The sequence below is a fragment of the Coenobita brevimanus genome, chromosome 10, assembly GCF_032717465.1.
Source record: "Coenobita brevimanus isolate Jiangsu-jjx chromosome 10, ASM3271746v2, whole genome shotgun sequence".
Lineage (NCBI taxonomy): Eukaryota > Metazoa > Arthropoda > Malacostraca > Decapoda > Coenobitidae > Coenobita > Coenobita brevimanus.
Window position 1 is genome coordinate 1,349,890 of NC_136963.1, and position 18,419 is coordinate 1,368,308.

An 18,419-nucleotide genomic window follows, 5' to 3' on the forward strand; every position below is an offset into this window, starting at 1 on the left:
TCCTCTCCTCCCTCACTCCTTTCCTCCTCCTCTCCTCTATCTCCATCTTGTATTTATAGTATGGTTAGGTTAATTATTTTGGTACATAATTATTTCGACGCTGTACCATCATTATAATCATCATAATCATCAGTATCATCATCATTATCATCATCATCATTATCATCATCATTATCATCATTATCTATATTATCATGAACATCATTATCATCACCATTACCATCATTATCATCATTATCATCATCATTATCATTATCATCGTTATTATTATCATCATAATCATTATTATCATCATTGTTGTCATTATCATCATCATGATCATGATCATTATCATCATCATTATCATCAGTATCGTCATTATCATCATTATCATCATCATTATCATCAGTATCATCATTATTATCATGATTATCATCATCATTATCATTATGATGGTCAACATTATCATCCTCATTCTTATCATCATTATCATTAACATCATCATTACTGTCATCATCATTATGATAATTTTCATCATCATTATTAATCATCAACCAACAGCAACAGCAACAACAATAACAGCAACTACTACTACTACTACTATTACCTCGACTACTATTACTACTGCTACTACTACTGGTACTAGTACTACTACTAGAATTACTACCACTAAATCTACTACAACTACCATTACCGCTATCACCACCACCACCTCTTGTACAACTACTGCAATAACTAGTACTGCTACAACTACTACTACTAGTATAGCTACTACTGCTACTATTACAACTGCAACTGCTACAGTGACCACTATTACTACTACTACTAGTAGTAGTAGTATTACAACTACTACAACTAGTACTACTACTGTTACAACAACTACCACTACTAGTATAACTACTACTACTACTGCTCCTAGCATTACTACTACTACTACTACTGCTCCTAGCATTACTACTACTACTACTACTGCTCCTAGCATTACTACTACTACTACTACTGCTCCTAGCATTACTACTACTACTACTACTACTACTACTGCTCCTAGCATTACTACTACTACTACTTCTATAGCTAATTTAATCAGCTGTGAGAAGAGACGAGTCTTAAGCTTTTGAAAGCTGGCAGCTGACTGGCTGTCCGAGTGCATTCATTATTAACGACGCCTGTAAATTATTTTTATCGTATGGGTTTCAATAACCGTTTGACGAAAAGATTGCTAAATAAAATGTTATACATAGTTATTTGCAAAGATTAATTTAAAAACGGGGCCTTACTAAGTTTATCAGATGGCCTAGATACGTGTGAAATTTTGAATTCCCGGAACAAAACACGTCCAGGTAAATTTTACGAGTACCTCGATTTTTTTCCCCATGTTCAAGTAAACTGAAGTAATGCATTACTGCGATAGTTTGTATAATATGACCTAGTAAAACATCGGAATTGCAATGATATGTAACATATTCCCTGAATCTTGATGAATGATAGACGGAGGGGGACGGGGGAGGGGGTAAGCCGCTCATGGGGTGTCCTACTTGACCAAGCAGACCAATATTCAGATTTACGCGAGAGTGTTTTGCTGTCACGTCAGTTTGCATTATGCTTTCTACTTTCGCATCATCAGTAAGTTTTCTATCTTTTTAGTTTCGAACATCTACTTACAACTTACAACAGGGCTGTGACAAGGTATGGGCTGCGGGATATTTAAAAGTAACGGTGACATACAGCTTCTTCACACGTTGACGTCATTTGTCATTGGAATTCCGATGTTTTACTAGGTTAAATTTGACAGGATGTTGAAGTAATGACATAATTTACCTTAATTTGCCTGAACATGGGGGAAAAAATTAAGGTATCGCCCAAACAAGTGATGTCTCGCTAAGTTTCGGACAAACTCCCTGGGTCTGGCAACATTCACTTGATTGGGAGTTAGGAGACAGAAACAGTATTTGCCTGTCCTGCAAACATTATTTATGGTGTAAAAAAACTAATGATGCGAAAATATTAGTTAGGTTTAGCGTTTATTTCTTTTTAGGCCAATAACAATAATTAAGTAAAAAGCGACATCTGGCACGTTTCCACTCGTCGTCACGAGTCATGCCAGCAGTGTTACCAATGTAGTAAGTTTACCGCTAAATTTAAAGTTTTTAAAAGCAATCTAGCTGGTAAAAATGTAAATATTTTCTGTGTATATGGCATTCCTTTAAAGTCCTGCCTAGCACTGTTCTCTTTAATTTCCCTGTTATGCGGATTTTTACTACTTTTGGGACCAATCTAGCGGATATCTATGGTTTTCCTTTGGCAACGCTGCACGGAAGGCCCAAGGTGTGTGTGTGGGAAGTATCATGCCATGGTGGTAGGTGGGTATTTCGGCCTTTGTCACGATACCCCTCTTCCCTCCTTTTATACAATCCTTTTCGTCTGAAGTTCTCTTCATCGTCGCACTGTTGCTTTTGACTATCCTCTCCATGTTTAGTTCTTACATGAAACTGCACTACATATTTTTTTACATGTTGGATATTCATCGTGTGAATAAAATGACCAGTTTTCCCCCAAAGTTGCACTGGTTTCACTAACTGAATACCGGAAGATCAATTTGCTTCTTGACAGCAACACTGGTGGTTAGGGGTTGTTCTTAGGCTCATGCAATAATTTGCTACAAGGGGCTCCATTTGTCAGGTTTTTTATGTTCTACCTCTCTATATCACTTACCAAACAAACATTGAACCATTGGCACAATAATGGCTCAATACTGGTTTTCCTGTACATGAATTCAGTATTGGTTCGATACTTCCAGGTTCTACTGTCAGCAATGGGTCAATGTAAATCCATTATCCGTTTGCACCCCGGCCCATTAACGGCAATGTATCAATCTGATTATGGGCCAATTATTGTCTTTCATTATAATTCCAATAACTGATATAGAGTTGAATTCATGCCTTTATTTTTCATGGAGCTCACCCAGATTTCATTAATTTGCCAAGACCGTATGATGTCAAGCCCAGCACTCCTTACTTTCTGCACTGCTGTCAAGCGATGAATGTCTGAAATGAGAGAAATTAAATTACTTATTTAGGCGGGATTCGAACCTGCGTCCTCGCAACTCACACGCTAGCATGCTGCCCACAGCGCCATCAGGGATCCTTAGCTGGATGCGACAAGTTTAATAATTTTACAGACCTAATTATATATATATATATATATATATATATATATATATATATATATATTGTTACATAGCCTATGATTTCATCATCCTTTGTATAATTCTAACTTACAGTATGCTGCATGTTTGATTACGAGCGTGTTCTACCTCACTCCCCCCTTCTACCCTTATAATAGAGTAAATCGTTCTTTCTGTTGTTCAGAGCAGAGTGTCAACTCTTTGTCCCCTATGGCTTCATTTGCGCGTCCTTCTTACAAGTTGTATCAAGCTCTGCCGGCCCCTATATAATGAGCTCAGTCTCTGCAGTAATTGCCACTTAGATGTACTCCTCATTTTTTTCACATCTCTGTCCTCCCCTGTACAGTTGTTATTTTTGTGAGTGCTCAGGAAGTCTCCAACCATCTAGCAGCTGTGTAATTTGAGTATAAGTGTTATTACATTTTTCTTGTACTGTATAGCATAAGGTGTTAATTCGTAGGCCTAGTGAGGTTTTTGTGATTCATGTGTTTTTGGTGTCAGCCAGTAGTAATAATATTTTGTATCTGTAATAATATATCTTTCATTCACTGAACATTATCAGGTTTTCTCATTTTATCAGGGCTGACTTAGATAAATTTACTCTTGCTAATTTCGTGTTAATAGAGGCTATTGCAGTTAACCATATATGGAACCTTTTTGCCATCCCATTATCCTTATGAGTCCTGAATGTTTAGCTGTTAGTTTGAGCATTAAACTTTAACGTGTAACTTTACCTAACTCTTTTGTTTTGAACCTGGAACTTTACGGGACAGTAGTGATTTTTTAATATTCTCACTTAAAGTGTTCATTATCTCTCTCTGTTCCGTAACATAAATTTGGCGACCTCTTATCAGGATATTCAGGATATTATCATAAGGATATTGCTTGATATTTTGTGACTGTGATTTATTCATGATGTCTACTATTACTACTCTTGATGAAGCCAAAGATTTTTTGTCAAATGTGCAAACAGTGTGTGATGTAGAAAACAGAACAAAGAATGAACTTAAGCTTGTTGCTCAACAATTGGGAATTGCTGTTCGCTCTGATCATTCTAAAGATCAAATTGTTGACATGATTAATAAAAGCTTGTTTAATGTAACTCCTCCAGATGAGCAAACGCAGATTGAAATAGCTAAGTTACAGGTAGCCCTGCAGGAGGCTTGTGCTAAGGAGGCTGAGTCTCAGGCTCGTATTCAGGAGGCACAGGCACAAATTGAAATTGCTAGGATTCAGGCAGACCATGAGTATCGCATGAAACAGAGTGGAACTGGATCATCTAGCTCTGATGATTTTTATGTGGCTAAAAATGTTAAACTTGTCCCTCCTTTTAATGAATATGATTTAACAAAGTATTTTCAGTTGTTTGAGAGGGTAGCTACAGGTTTTAATTGGCCCAAAAAGTATTGGCCAGTACTCCTTCAAACTGTTCTCACCGGTAAAGCTCAAGTAACTTATGCATCTTTGCCTCAGGATCAATGTGATAATTATGATGTAGTTAAGAGCTTGATTCTTAAGGCCTATGAGCTTGTTCCTGAAGCCTTTAGAGTAAAATTTAGGACAACTTATAAGCAAGATAAGCAATCCCATGTTGAGTATGCAAAAATCAAAGAAGATCTGTTAGAGCAGTGGTTAATTTCTAAGAATGTGGATTCTGATTTTGATAAATTTAAGCAGATGATTTTGCTGGAGGACTTCAAAAGGTGTATTAATAATGATGTAAGCCTATATCTTGATGAGAGAAGAATAGATAATTTGTCTGATGCTGCAGTTTTAGCTGATGAATGTTCTCACTCACAAGAGATATTCTAAAGAAAAAAGGAAAGCTGAGAGTAAGTGCGTTGCCTCTACTCAGAGTACAGGTAACAGGAAAGAGAATAAAGATTATGTTTCTCAGGAAGTAAATACCAGCTTCACCTCTAGATTTCAGAAAAGTAAATGTACTTATTGTAGTAAGCTTGATCATACTACGGAGAAATGTTTCAGGAGACAGCGTGATGTGAACAAAAAGGAGTCTTTAAATATTCAGTCAATTGGTCTAGTGTCCACCCTTGAGAGTTCCCAGAATTCTTTAACTGAGTTAACTGAACCTGCTTTGAGGGGTAAATTAAATTCTCATGATGAAGCTCCTCTTTTGAGCAGTAACGTGGGTGACACTCTCAAGAGTTCATGTGCTAATTTCCTGTCTGATGGTTTTGTCAGTCCTCTGGACAGTAATGACAGGAAATCAGTTAAAATATATCGTGATACAGGTGCTTGCCAATCCCTTATGCTGACCAGTGTTCTAGGCTTTAATGTTAATTCCTCTGATGAAACTGTAATCTTACAAGGTGTAGGGAATAATTACTTCTCTGTCCCTCTGTGCAGAGTGAATTTAGAGTCTGGTTTTGTTAATGGTTCCGTTATGGTTGGGTTGGTTGAGACACTCCCAATGTCAGGTGTAACTTTCTTACTTGGAAATGATATTGGTGGAAGTCAAGTGTGTCCAGCTCCTCAGTTGTCTAGTGAGCCAGTGGCTGCGACCCAGGATTGTGATGTCCCTGATGTGTTCTCTGCATGTGCTGTCACTAGGGCTAAGTCTAAAGTTACTGGTGACTTAGAGGATAATGATGATGATGATGTTATCCTAGCTGACACTTTTCTTGCTAATTTGGACCACTCACCAGATGAGGCAGTACCCCGCAGTGTTGATAATTTGTCTCGTCAAGAGTTGGTTGAGTTGCAGGTTGCTGACCCTGAGTTGAAAGGTCTAGCTAACTCTGCTTGCAGTGAAGAAGAGCCAGCTGGTGCTTCTACTTGTTGTTATATAAAGTCAGGAGTACTTATGAGAAAGTGGAGACCCCCAACAGCATCAGCCGATTGTGAATGGGAGGTTGTACATCAAGTTGTCATCCCTCGTGTTTGTAGGCAGGATATCATTAGAGTGGCTCATGATTCCTGTTTGGCAGGACACCTTGGAGTGAGGAAGACTATGGCACACATTTTGAAACACTTCTACTGGCCAGGTATCTTCAGGGATGTTTCCTGGTATTGTAAGTCTTGTCACACCTGTCAAATTGTGGGGAAGTGAAATCAGACCAAAAAGGTTGCACCTCTAGTTCCCACTCCTCCTTTTGAGGCGCCATTCACCCGTGTGTTGGGGGATATTGTGGGCCCTCTTCCTAAGACTTCTTCAGGATTGTCTTATGTGTTGACCCTGATTGATATGGCTACTCGTTATCCTGAAGCCATTCCACTTAGAAATATCTCAGCAAATAACGTGGTTAAGGAAATCCTGGGGTTCTTCACAAAGTTTGGTCTGCCCAAAGAGGTACAGTCAGACCGGGGAAGTAATTTCATGTCAAATGTTTTCAAACAGTCTCTGAAAGAGTTGGGCATCTCCCAGATCACGTCTTCAGCTTACCATCCCCAGACCCAAGGAGCGTTGGAGAGATATCATCAAACTCTCCAATCGGTGCTCAAGAAATTCTGTTTGGAACATCAGAAAGACTGGGATAAAGGTCTTCCATTCGTTGTATTTGCCGCAAGAGAATCTCCAAATGAATCACTGGGCTTCTTACCTTTTGAATTACTGTTTGGCCATGAAGTAAGAGGACCCTTTAAGCTACTCAAGGAATGCTGGCTGTCGGAGGAAGATGATGTCAACCTGCTGGAGTATGTGATGAAGTTCAAAGAACGACTGTCCACTGCTTTACAGCTGACGAGAGAGAATTTAGGAGCTGCTCAGGAGAAGATGAAGACTTGGTATGATAAGAAGTCCAGGTTACGCCACTTTCAGCCAGGAGATCAGGTTTTGATTCTGCTACCGGTGCATGGGCAACCTCTTCAAGCCAAGTTTAGTGGTCCTTATTATGTGGAGAAGAAACTCAGTGATGTCAACTATGTCATCGCCACACCAGATCATAGAAAGAACAAGAAACTATGTCACATCAACATGCTAAAGTTATATCACAGGCGGGACGAAAATAACCCAGTCTGCACTGTAGCTGTTCCACCCGAGTCTGCAAGTGAAGCTCTCCCATGCAGCTTGAGCCTGAGTGATAGTTTGGGGAAGAATCCTGATATCATGAATGATCTCCAGACTAAGCTTTCTCATCTACCTCCCGAGGAAATGCAGGAGTTTTCGGCACTACTGCAGGAGTACCCGCAAGTGTTCTGTGCCACTCCAGGAAGAACCACTGTGTTGATGCATGATGTCGATGTTGGAGACGCAAAGCCAATTAAATTGCCTCTTTACCGTGTGAACCCAGTGAAAGTTCCTCTCATCCAGAAGGAGCTTGGCTACCTGTTGGACCACAAGATGATTGAGCTCTGTCAGAGCGAGTGGAGTTCTCCTGTCACTCTAGTCCCTAAGCCAGGTGGGTCACAGCGGCTTTGCATCGACTACAGACGTGTTAATCAGATAACCAAAACAGACACTTACCCTCTTCCTCGCGTGGAAGATTGCATAGACAAGATCGGAAAGGCTAGGTACATAAGTAAGTTTGATTGGTTAAAGGGATACTGGCAAGTACCTATGACTGAACGTGCTAGGGAGATCTCATGTTTTGTAACACTAGGAAAGACTTTTGCATGTTCTGTAATGCCATATGGTATGAAGAATGCACCAGCCACTTTTCAGAAGCTCATGAATGTTGTAACAGAGGGTTTGGCAGGGTGTGTTGTTTATATTGATGATGTATTAATCTTCAGTGACAACTGGAAAGATCACCTATGCCATGTCAGTAAATTTCTTGAGTGTTTGGTTCAGGCTAATCTTGTAGCTAATTTATCAAAGTGTGAGTTTGGTCAAGCTAAAGTTCAGTACCTTGAGTACGTAATTGGTGATGGACATGTTGCACCACCAGCAGCTAAGGTTCAGGTTATAAGTGATCTTCCCAGACCTAAAAGTAGGAAAGAGCTACAAAGATTTTTGGGAATGGTAGGTTATTACAGGAGATTTGTTCTTAACTTTTCAATTCTTGTATCACCACTTACAGACCTACTGAAAAAGGGAGTTAAATTTGTCTGGACCAATAACTGTGAATCCTCTTTTAGTAAACTTAAAGGTATCCTATTAAGTCAGCCAGTGCTCGCTACTCCAAATTTTGCTAAGCCTTTTAAGATGGCTGTTGACGCAAGTGATACAGGAGCTGCGGCTGTTTTGCTGCAAGAGGATGATCAGGGTATTGAACACCCTGTATCTTATTACAGTAAGAAGTTCACTCCACTTCAGAAGAACTACTCAACTATTGAGAAAGAGCTTTTGCCCTTGATTTTGGGTTTACAGCATTTTTCATTTTATTTGTGTTCTGGTTTTGACCCCATAGTCATTTATACCGATCATAACCCACTGAAATTCCTTAGTAAGTTTAAAGATAAAAATCAGAGATTGACAAGATGGAGTCTACTTCTTCAGGAGTATTCATTAGACATACAACATGTCAAGAGGAAAGAAAATGTTATTGCAGATTGCTTATCTAGACTTTAGACAGATTGTTTTAGAGTAATAAGAAATTTCCTTCGTAAATTTCTTTTTTTTTTTTTCTGTGGGGAGGTGTTACACAGCCTATGATTTCATCATCCTTTGTGTAATTCTAACGTACAGTATGCTGCATGTTTGATCACGAGCGTGTTCTACCTCACTCCCCCCTTCTACCCTTATAGTAGAGTAAGTCGTTCTTTCTGTTGTTCAGAGCAGAAGTGTCAACTCTTTGTCCCCTATGGCTTCATTTGCGCGTCCTTCTTACAAGTTGTAACAAGCTCTGCCGGCCCCTATATAATGAGCTCAGTCTCTGCAGTAATTGCCACTTAGATCTACTCCTCATTTTGTTCACATCTCTGTCCTCCCCTGTACAGTTGTTATTATTTTTGTGAGTGTTTAGGAAGTCTCCAACCATCTAGCAGCTGCGTCATTTGAGTATAAGTGTTATTACATTTTTCTTGTACTGTATAGCATAAGGTGTTAATTCGTAGGTCTAGTGAGGTTTTTGTGATTCATGTGTTTTTGGTGTCAGCCAGTAGTAATAATATTTTGTGTCTGTAATAATATATCTTGCATTCACTGAACATTATCCAGTTTTCTCATTTTATCAGGGCTGACTTAGATAAATTTACTCTTGCTAATTTCGTGTTAATAGAGGCTATTGCAGTTAACCATATATGTAACCTCTTTGCCATTACATTATCCTTATGAATCCTGAATGTTTAGTTGTTAGTTTGAGCATTAAACTTTAACTTGTAATTTTACCTAACTCTTTTGTTTTGAACCTGGAACTTTACGGGACAGTAGTGATTTTTAGTATTCTCACTTAAAGTGTTCATTATTTCCCTCTCTTCCGTAACAATATATATATATATATATATATATATATATATATATATATATATATATATATATGTGTGTGTGTGTGTGTGTGTGTGTGTGTACGCTCCTTTCGACTGTATATGTGGTTCTCGGGAGTGTAAATTAAATGCCTCATTAACATAGCCTGCCTTTTAGTTTTTTTTTTTTTTCACTTAGCTCATTGGCAGAATAAGACAATAATGGGGCTCTAACTACATCCTGTCTATCTTCGATCGTGAATGTCAGCATATTCTAATGCATTAGGTTCTGTTATAACGCATTATTCAAGAAAGATGCCAGTTTAAGTAGAAACAGCATAGCAGAAACTATTATCCTTATAATTGAAGCAAATAGTTCCATAAAATATTAATATAATACATATTTGCTTTTGGAATATTCTGCCATTCCAAATATTAACATTTTGATATTCTTATGTGTGAGAATATGGTCTGTGATGAATGGTATTTAACTTTATGCATGATACTGGGTACTGATAGTAGCTTTACAAGATTAATAAGACAATATTTATATTAAATAAGCATATAGTTTCTAATATACTGTCGCTGAACAAAAATAAAAACAGGAAATATCTCCTCTCAAGCCCAGAAAGGTGGGATGACATGGTGGTCAAGTGGACACAGGAATGATTGGCTCAGTGTTGTGGTGCAGGTTCTAATCCCGGTCAGTGTAATTTTTATATATTTTTTTCTATTATAAATTTTTTTAAGAAGCCATCTTTATGCTTATATTATACAAGAGTGTATACAGGTAAGCCATATCCATTGATTTCGGTGTTTGGTATTCATTGTGCCAATAAAGAGCCAGTTCCTTAACATCCAATATCTTGATGCACATAATGGGCCAATATGGAACCAGATCATGCGTGCCAATACTCTCTGGTAATGTAAATCGTGCACTGGCCCAATACAAATCCATTTTCTGCATTCCATAATCCGTTATAAACATGATGAATCCAATACTTTCCAGAATCGGGCCATTACTCATATGTTTGTGGGGTATCTGTCCGTTAACTGTCCTCTACTTGATGTTGAGCTTCCGGGATATCTGTCTTCCTGGAATATTTGGTAAATATAGAACAATGATCTGCTTGCACCGATGGGCTGTAGTATCATGTTGACGATCCAGCTTGCTTACTGCGTTCATGGGTTTTCCCTCGTAAATATCATCTGGCATACAAAATTAAATGTGGACAATAATGTATTTTTAGGTGTTTATTTTTCTGATTTCATGACACTTGTGATTTCGACATTACCATTTTCTGTGTGATTTATAGTACGCGGCTTTCATGGATTTGGAGAAAGCATATGACAGGGTGGATAGACTAGGATTGTGGAAAGTGTTAAGAATATATGGAGTAGATGGGAGGTTGTTGAATGCTGTGAAGAGTATGTACGATGGTGCGAAGGCTGCAGTGCGTGTGGATGGTGAACTAAGTGAATTTTTCTCTTTGAAAGTTGGGTTGAAACAGGGATGTGTCATGTCTCCATGATTGTTCAATCTGTACATGGATGGGGTAATAAAAGAGGTACAAGGTAGGGTAGTGGATGTTGGAGTGGCCCTGGTGAGAGAGGATAGTGTTTGGAAACTCCCTGTACTGTTGTTTGCAGATGATACTGTGTTGTTCAGTGAAGACGAAGGGGAGCTGCAAGGCTTGGTGGATGAGTTTGAGAGAGTGTGTAAGAAACGGAATCTAAAGGTGAATGTAGGGAAGAGTAAAGTGATGGTCTTTGAGAGAGGTGAAGTCAGTGAATGTACAGCGAGGTTGGATGGTGAGGAATTGGAAAATGTGAGTACGTTTAAGTACTTGGGTAGTGTGATGAGTAAGGATGGAGGTTTGGAGGGTGAAGTGCTTGAAAATGTACGGGGAAGAAAGGTTGCTGGTTCTTTGAAAGCAGTGATAAGAAACAGGGAAGTGAGCATGGAAGTGAAAAAGTTACTACATGACAGTATTGTGATACCAACTCTAACGTACGGAAGTGAAGCTTGGACGTTGTTGGAAGGACACAAGTCAAGAGTGAGAGCCGTGGAAATGAGTTATTTAAGAGGAGCCTGTGGAGTCACATGGAGAGACAGGCTGACGAATGAGGATATAAAGGAACGTTGTGGTGTTGATGTGGATGTGATAGGAAGCGTTATGAGGAACACACTGAGGTGGTTTGGCCATGTGGAGAGGATGGAGGGTGAAAGACTGACGAAGAGAGTGTATGTGAGTGAGGTGGAGGGGGAAAGAGGGAGGGGAAGGCCGAGGATGAGATGGAGAGATAGGGTGGAGAGGTATATGAGAGAGGGGGGTGTGAGTTGGGAGCAGGAGAGTGAAATGGCGGGGGACAGGGCGACTTGGAGGCGATTTGTTTGTGGCCACCCCAAACGGGATTGAGGCGTCTGGCAATAGATAGATAGATTTTTCCTTCAGTGATGTTGATTTAGGATGTAAAATAAGTATTACGAGAGTTTCTCCGCATTTTAACCCTGAAACCATTGAGCGATAGGCTGTGCGTTTCACATTCTTTCGTATGGCTAAGCCTCAACTTTAGTAAATTGTGGTTTCTTCTTCTGTAATGCGAGATATACACAGTAAAAACACTGATATATTGCTTTTTGGCGTTGTTTACCTAAATACTGCTCTTTCTGGTGTCGTATGCACGGAGTGACTTGTACTGGAAGTTACCGTTCCTCTCAGTGCGCATGCGCCGAGTTCCCTTTTTATTTGCTAGCTGAAAGTATCCGCATGTTATTTCAAGTATTGTGCCATTTATCAACAACATTTTGTGAAATATATGTGTCAGGGAAATAGTTGCATGTCTTATCGACCTATAGGTAACTATAGGTCGATATATATATATATATATATATATATATATATATATATATATATATATATATATATTTGTTACAAGCACATTATGAAATCAGTCATTTCGCGAATTAAGGTTAGTTTAAATTAGGTTTATTTAGGTTAGATTGATCTAGGATTAGGTTAGGTTAGGTTAGTTTAGATTTGGTTAGGTTAGATTAATTTAGGCTACAGAAGGAAACGGCAACTTCCTGCATAGAGTCCCTCCTTGCATATGACACCGGTGTGCAATGTAGGAAATATAACTGCGCGGCGGCGGTTGCCAGATACCACTTTCTGAGCGAAAGATACTGGGAATCAGGTGGAGGCTGTTTCATGGGTAGCACAGCGTAATTTATGTAGCCGCCACCAAGGCGGTGCTGATGTAGCAGCAGCCATGTTACACCATGCCTGAGGCCAGCGTTTTTGTACTGAGCTGCTCTGTGGGTTATTGAAAGCAGCTGATGATTCCGGAAAATATAGTGCCATGGTCCACTGAGCAGTTTACGGACATAAAAATGGGCACAAGAATTCACTGAAGAGAGAAGGCGTTACATTTCACAAGTAAGATATATATTTTGTGGCCAATTCCATACCAGAGGTAAAAGTAGGAATTTCTTTAATTATATATTGTAATTCTCTTAACCTGCCACGTGCCAGTGCTGTTTTAAAACAGTCTAACAAAAATCTGTGGTCAGTGCCAGTGCCGTTTTAAAACAGTTTAAAATTAAAATATTCACTGTGACCACATTTTTCAAAATTCGTGGGTAAAAATTGGCAGGCATGTATGTTAACTGTTCCTTTATCAGGCCTCAGGCTGTCAAGGCCATACACCCACTCACTCCTCCCCTCACACTCGCTCTGCCTCACTCTGCCTGTGTGCCTCACCCAGTGCGTATGTAGTGTAGGCATTTTCATGTAAGTGAAGGAACTATACATAGTGAAATCAAGTTGTAAATATTTTCTTGTAAGTGTAAGAACTGTACATAGTGATGTCAAGCTGTAAATACCTTCTTGTAAGTGCCAGGACCGTTCGTAGTAAAGTCAGGTTGTACCTATCTTCAAGTAAGTGTAAACAGTGCATTGACAGTGAGAGAGACGTGCAAATTGTGACAGATGTTGAAGTAATAAGTAATCAGAAAAGTGTACTGAACATTGCTATACCTTCCCAACATAAATACCTGAGTCTGCCTTACACAGAAAACGGCTTTCTCTCACGTAGGTGGCGAGCGTGAGAGAATAGGAATACCTGTATACGAGTATGCAGGACTCAATAAAAGCCATTTCTGAGCTTTGGTGAGTATTTTAATGGTAAAATTCGTTGTTTTCACATCAAAATCTATCATTTTAACCAATAAAAAAAGGCCAAAAAATGGCCGGCACAAGGGTGATTAATATGGCTGAAAATAGCAGGCAGATGGTGAGTTAACAAGAGCATGGCCAATATCAAGATGATTATGAAAGAAATACAAAACATGCTTGGACGACTTTATGAACTACGAGAAGAAGTAGCAATTTTTCTAGATTCCCAGCAGAAGGCAGATCTCCATGACAAGTTCCATTCTGAAAGCATTCTGCTATCTCTAGCTTACCTGGTGGACATCTTTGAAGCGCTGAATGCAACCAACCTTAAACTACAAGGGAAAAACATCATCATGCACCACGACACCATTTGAGCCTTCATGGCCAAACTCAACCTCTGGAAATGTCGAATTCAGGATGGAAATACAGTTTTAGTAACTTGGATTTTACTCTCATTCACATTTACCTTGATTCTGAGTTAAAAAAAAATAATCACTCATCTGACCAACTTGAAAGCAGAATTAATTAGACACTTTCCAGATATAGATGAGAAGCCTGGAAATTCTTCAGGAACCCATTTCAATGTGAGGTAGCTGATGTCTGGGATGAAGTGCAAGAGGAGTTTCTTGAGTCAAAGTTAATCTCCTCTGCTGAGGAAGACTTCAAAGAACTGGATCTTGAGACGTTCTGGGTCAAGTACCTTCTTGTTTACCCTCTGATCTCACATCAAGCTCTTCAAATTCTTACAATGTTTGGATCTACATATCATTGTGAAGCTGCATTTTCCATGCTCGTTGCTGTCAAGACCAAGTACAGAAACTGGCTGAACGTTGAAGGGGACTTACATTGTACATCCTCTCGCATTCGACCATGCATTCAAGATCTGGTAGCTAAGAAGCAGTGTCAAGTATCTCATTAAATTAGTAAGAAAGTAACCTCATTAAATATGCTGGGTATATTGTTTGCACAGAATTCATGCTTAATAAAAAGACTAAAAAACGATTTTTTTCAGTTTTTCCTTGAAGTATGGTAGGGAATTTTATTAATTTGGCTGAAGATGTGAGGGGGCATGGAGGGAAGGACCAACTACTAGATGGGTGTTGGTACTAAAGGGGTTAAGAACCACTGTTCTATACCATTACTGCCCCCTGAGGTGAAGCGGGAAGACTTTTCCCCAGTATCTCCGTTTTAAACTCATTAGCTGAATGTACCGAATATAATTTGTTGAACTAGGCAGAAAGAAATCATAATCCATATATGTTTTTGTGTTATAAGCAACGAATGTATCATTATCGATAACCACTGCTTAGTGGAAATAAAGTATTTGAATTTGAGCGCTGGTGTTCCAATATGGCGGCCAAAATCACACGCTCGAGGCAGAGATAGCCTCTCCATACTATAGAGCTCAGTGGTTTGTACTTGTAAAAGTTTACCTAGACGTGTTTTGTTTTGTTCAGAGAATTCAAAATTTCACACGTATCTAGGCCATCTGATAAACTTAGTAAGGCCCCGTTTTTAAATTAATCTTTGCAAATAACTATGTCGAATACACTGTTTAGGCAATCTTATCATAAGGTTATTGAAACCCATATATTAAAAATAATTAACATTGCATCATTAATAATGAATGCTCCAGGACAACCAGTCAGCTGCCAGCTTTCAAAAACTTAGGGATCATCTCTTCGCAGATCAGATCAAATAGGCTATAGTGTTTTGCCAAGACAAATAAAAAAAGTTAAATCAATAAAATTTTGGTATTCCAGTGTGATACGTTAGCAAAATTTAATTTAATTAATAACGAAGTATTGAACAAAATTGGTTTGTGGCAACTGTATTATTATTTGTAATCACAATGTTTTGTAATTATAACAAAATGTGTTCAACAAAATGCATTTCTTAGATGACACAAGCCCATTTCTCTTTACATAATACATTAACAATGATCCATTCTTATATTTTATTCATGTGCACTAATTTAGTGTACATCTATCTATCTATCTATAGCCCGACGCCCTAATCCCGCAAAGGGTGGCCGCAGACAAAACGCCTCCAAATCGCTGTCACCCACCATTTGACTACCCTCCCCCCAACTCACTCCCCCTCCCTTATATACCTCTCAACTCCATCCCTCCACCTCATCCTCGATCGTCCCCTCCCTCTCCCTCCCTCCACCTCACCTTCATACACCCTCTTAGTCAGTCTTTCATTCTCCATTCTCTCCACATGTCCAAACCACCTCAGTGTATTTCTCCAAATCTTCTCAACCACATCCACATCCACCCCACCACGTTCTTTCACTTCTTCATTCGTCAACCTGTCCCTCCATGTCACTCCACATGCTCCTCTCTAGTAATTCATTTCCACTGCTCTCACTCTTGACTTGCTCCCCTCTTGCAAGGTCCATGCCTCACTTCCAATGTCAGGGTAGGGATCACAATACTGTCATGCAGTGACTTCTTAACTTTCATACTCACCTTCCTGTTTCTCATCACTGCTTTCAGTGAACCAACAACCTTCCTTCGCTGCTGTGCCCTTTCACGCACTTCATCCCCCAAAGTTCCATCCTTATTCATCACACTACCCAAGTACTTGAATGCACTCACATTCTCCATATCCTCGCCATCCAGCCTCACCGTGCATTCTGTGACTTCATTCCTCTCAAACACCATAACTTTACTCTTGATTACATTAACTTTCAGATTCCTCTTCCTGCATGCTGTCCCAAATTCATTCACCAAACCTCGCAACTCCCATTCATCTTCACTCAACAATACTGTATCATCAACAAACAATAACACCGGAATCTTCCAAATCTCACCCTCATTCATTAAAGCCACCCCCCACATCCACTGCCTTACCTTGCACCTCCTTTACAACCCTATCCATGCATATATTAAACAGCCATGGAGACATCACACAACCCTGTTTCAGTCCCACATTGAGATCAAAGAACTCAGCTCACCATCCACTCGTACCGTAGCCCTAGCTCCTTCGTACATACTCTTCACAGCATGTCTTTTTGGTTTACTTACGTTTTTGAATCTTTTTTTTCTTACTCTCTATAGTTTAGATACCTATCATGATGCTAGTAAGCACTCTAAAATATTAAACAACTACTACTACTCCTACAACAACAACAACAACAGCAAGTACTACTACTACTACTACTACTGTTAGGTGTTTATGGCTCGACTTCCCGTTCCTAAAACACCTAACATGTAGCGGGGTCCCCTTTTGAGACCGAGGCTTAGAACAAATAAGAGAGAGGCAGGACACAAAAACTCCAGGCAATAACCTTTACACGTGTATTACTCAATCAGACAAGAGACAACAGCAGATGTTCCAACACAATATTTGGTTAATCACAAACACTTATATCTAGATAATCAGTATCTCACAGGATACTATGGGAGAATGCACTTAAAATAACACTCGAGGCGGAGTATGCAGAATTAGTACAGTCCAAGGTCTCTGAGCACGTGGAGGAGTTAGAGATGAGGCTCACTAGGGGAGGGTGTAAGGCACTGGGGTCTAATTGTGATTATGGTAGTACGAGGCGGAGTTTACTGGTAGCGTGTTCACTTTACTAGTTTCTGGAAGTAAGGGACTTTTGGTTAATTATTAATACAAACTCCACGGCGTGGGTGTTTCTCTTACTGTGATATGAGGGGTATTGTGCATAGGTCTTATTCAGTATCACTTTGATTCCACATGGTGTGGCGGCGAGGCTGGCAGGAGCTAGACAGACAGCTCCACCCCGAGGTTGGTTGGTGGAAACTCGCCTGGAAGGTAGTGCAGGATTCTTGCTATGGTGACGGAGGGAGGGCTCCGAGTCATAGGGGCGTACGGCCCAGGCTGACTTGGGCCGTTGTCGCACCAAGTCTCCGTGCGCCGCTGCTGCTCCTCCGTGGGGTCCTTGTGGGGGTGTCTGGGAGTTCACGGGGGCACTATGCTGAATTCCTGGTGGAGGTGGTTGGGCGTTCCAAGAGACACTATGCTGTCTTTCAGCTACTACTACTTTTTATTTTTTTTATCACTTCCATCCGTTGGGGAACCATATTGTGAAGATCAAAACCAACCCTCCTTATACAGATCACCATTTGGAGTTGTAATGTGAAGGTTAACACTAACCCTCATATTACAATCAGTTGGCCCCAAGCACAACTACTACTACTACTGTTACTACTACTATTACTACTACTACTGCTGCAACTACTACTGTTCCTACCACTATCACCTCAGGGTGATGCTGCCTTTGCTGTAGTGACTTTCACTGCTACAACAACAACAACAACGACCGCTACTACATTGGGTTTATAATTGATGCATTATTTACACCAAGGAGGATACATTTACTAGTAGTTGTTAACCCTGTCAGGTTTCTGGGCTGGGCACATTATGTCTGTGTTAGAGTCATCCACTCACACTGACCCACATCTTCGCGGCTCAATATTTTACTTTGATCACTCTGTGTAAATACATTTTTCATGATAGAATGTTGGTTTTGGTGTCATTTGAAAGCTGAATAGTTGTACTTTATGGTAGTATGTTCAAAAAAGGGGAACAAGGAAAATAAAATGTCAAAATGATAAGTTGAAGTTAGGCGAAAAGCAAAAATTTTATACCTTGCCGTAGAAAAATATTTGGCAAAATAACGAGTAAAGGTATGTAAATTTGGTTTAAGCCATGGAAAAATACAATAAATTACATTTACAGTGATATATAGTTTATGATAAGTTTTACATTTCATTATGCAGTTAAGCGAAAGGAAAGAG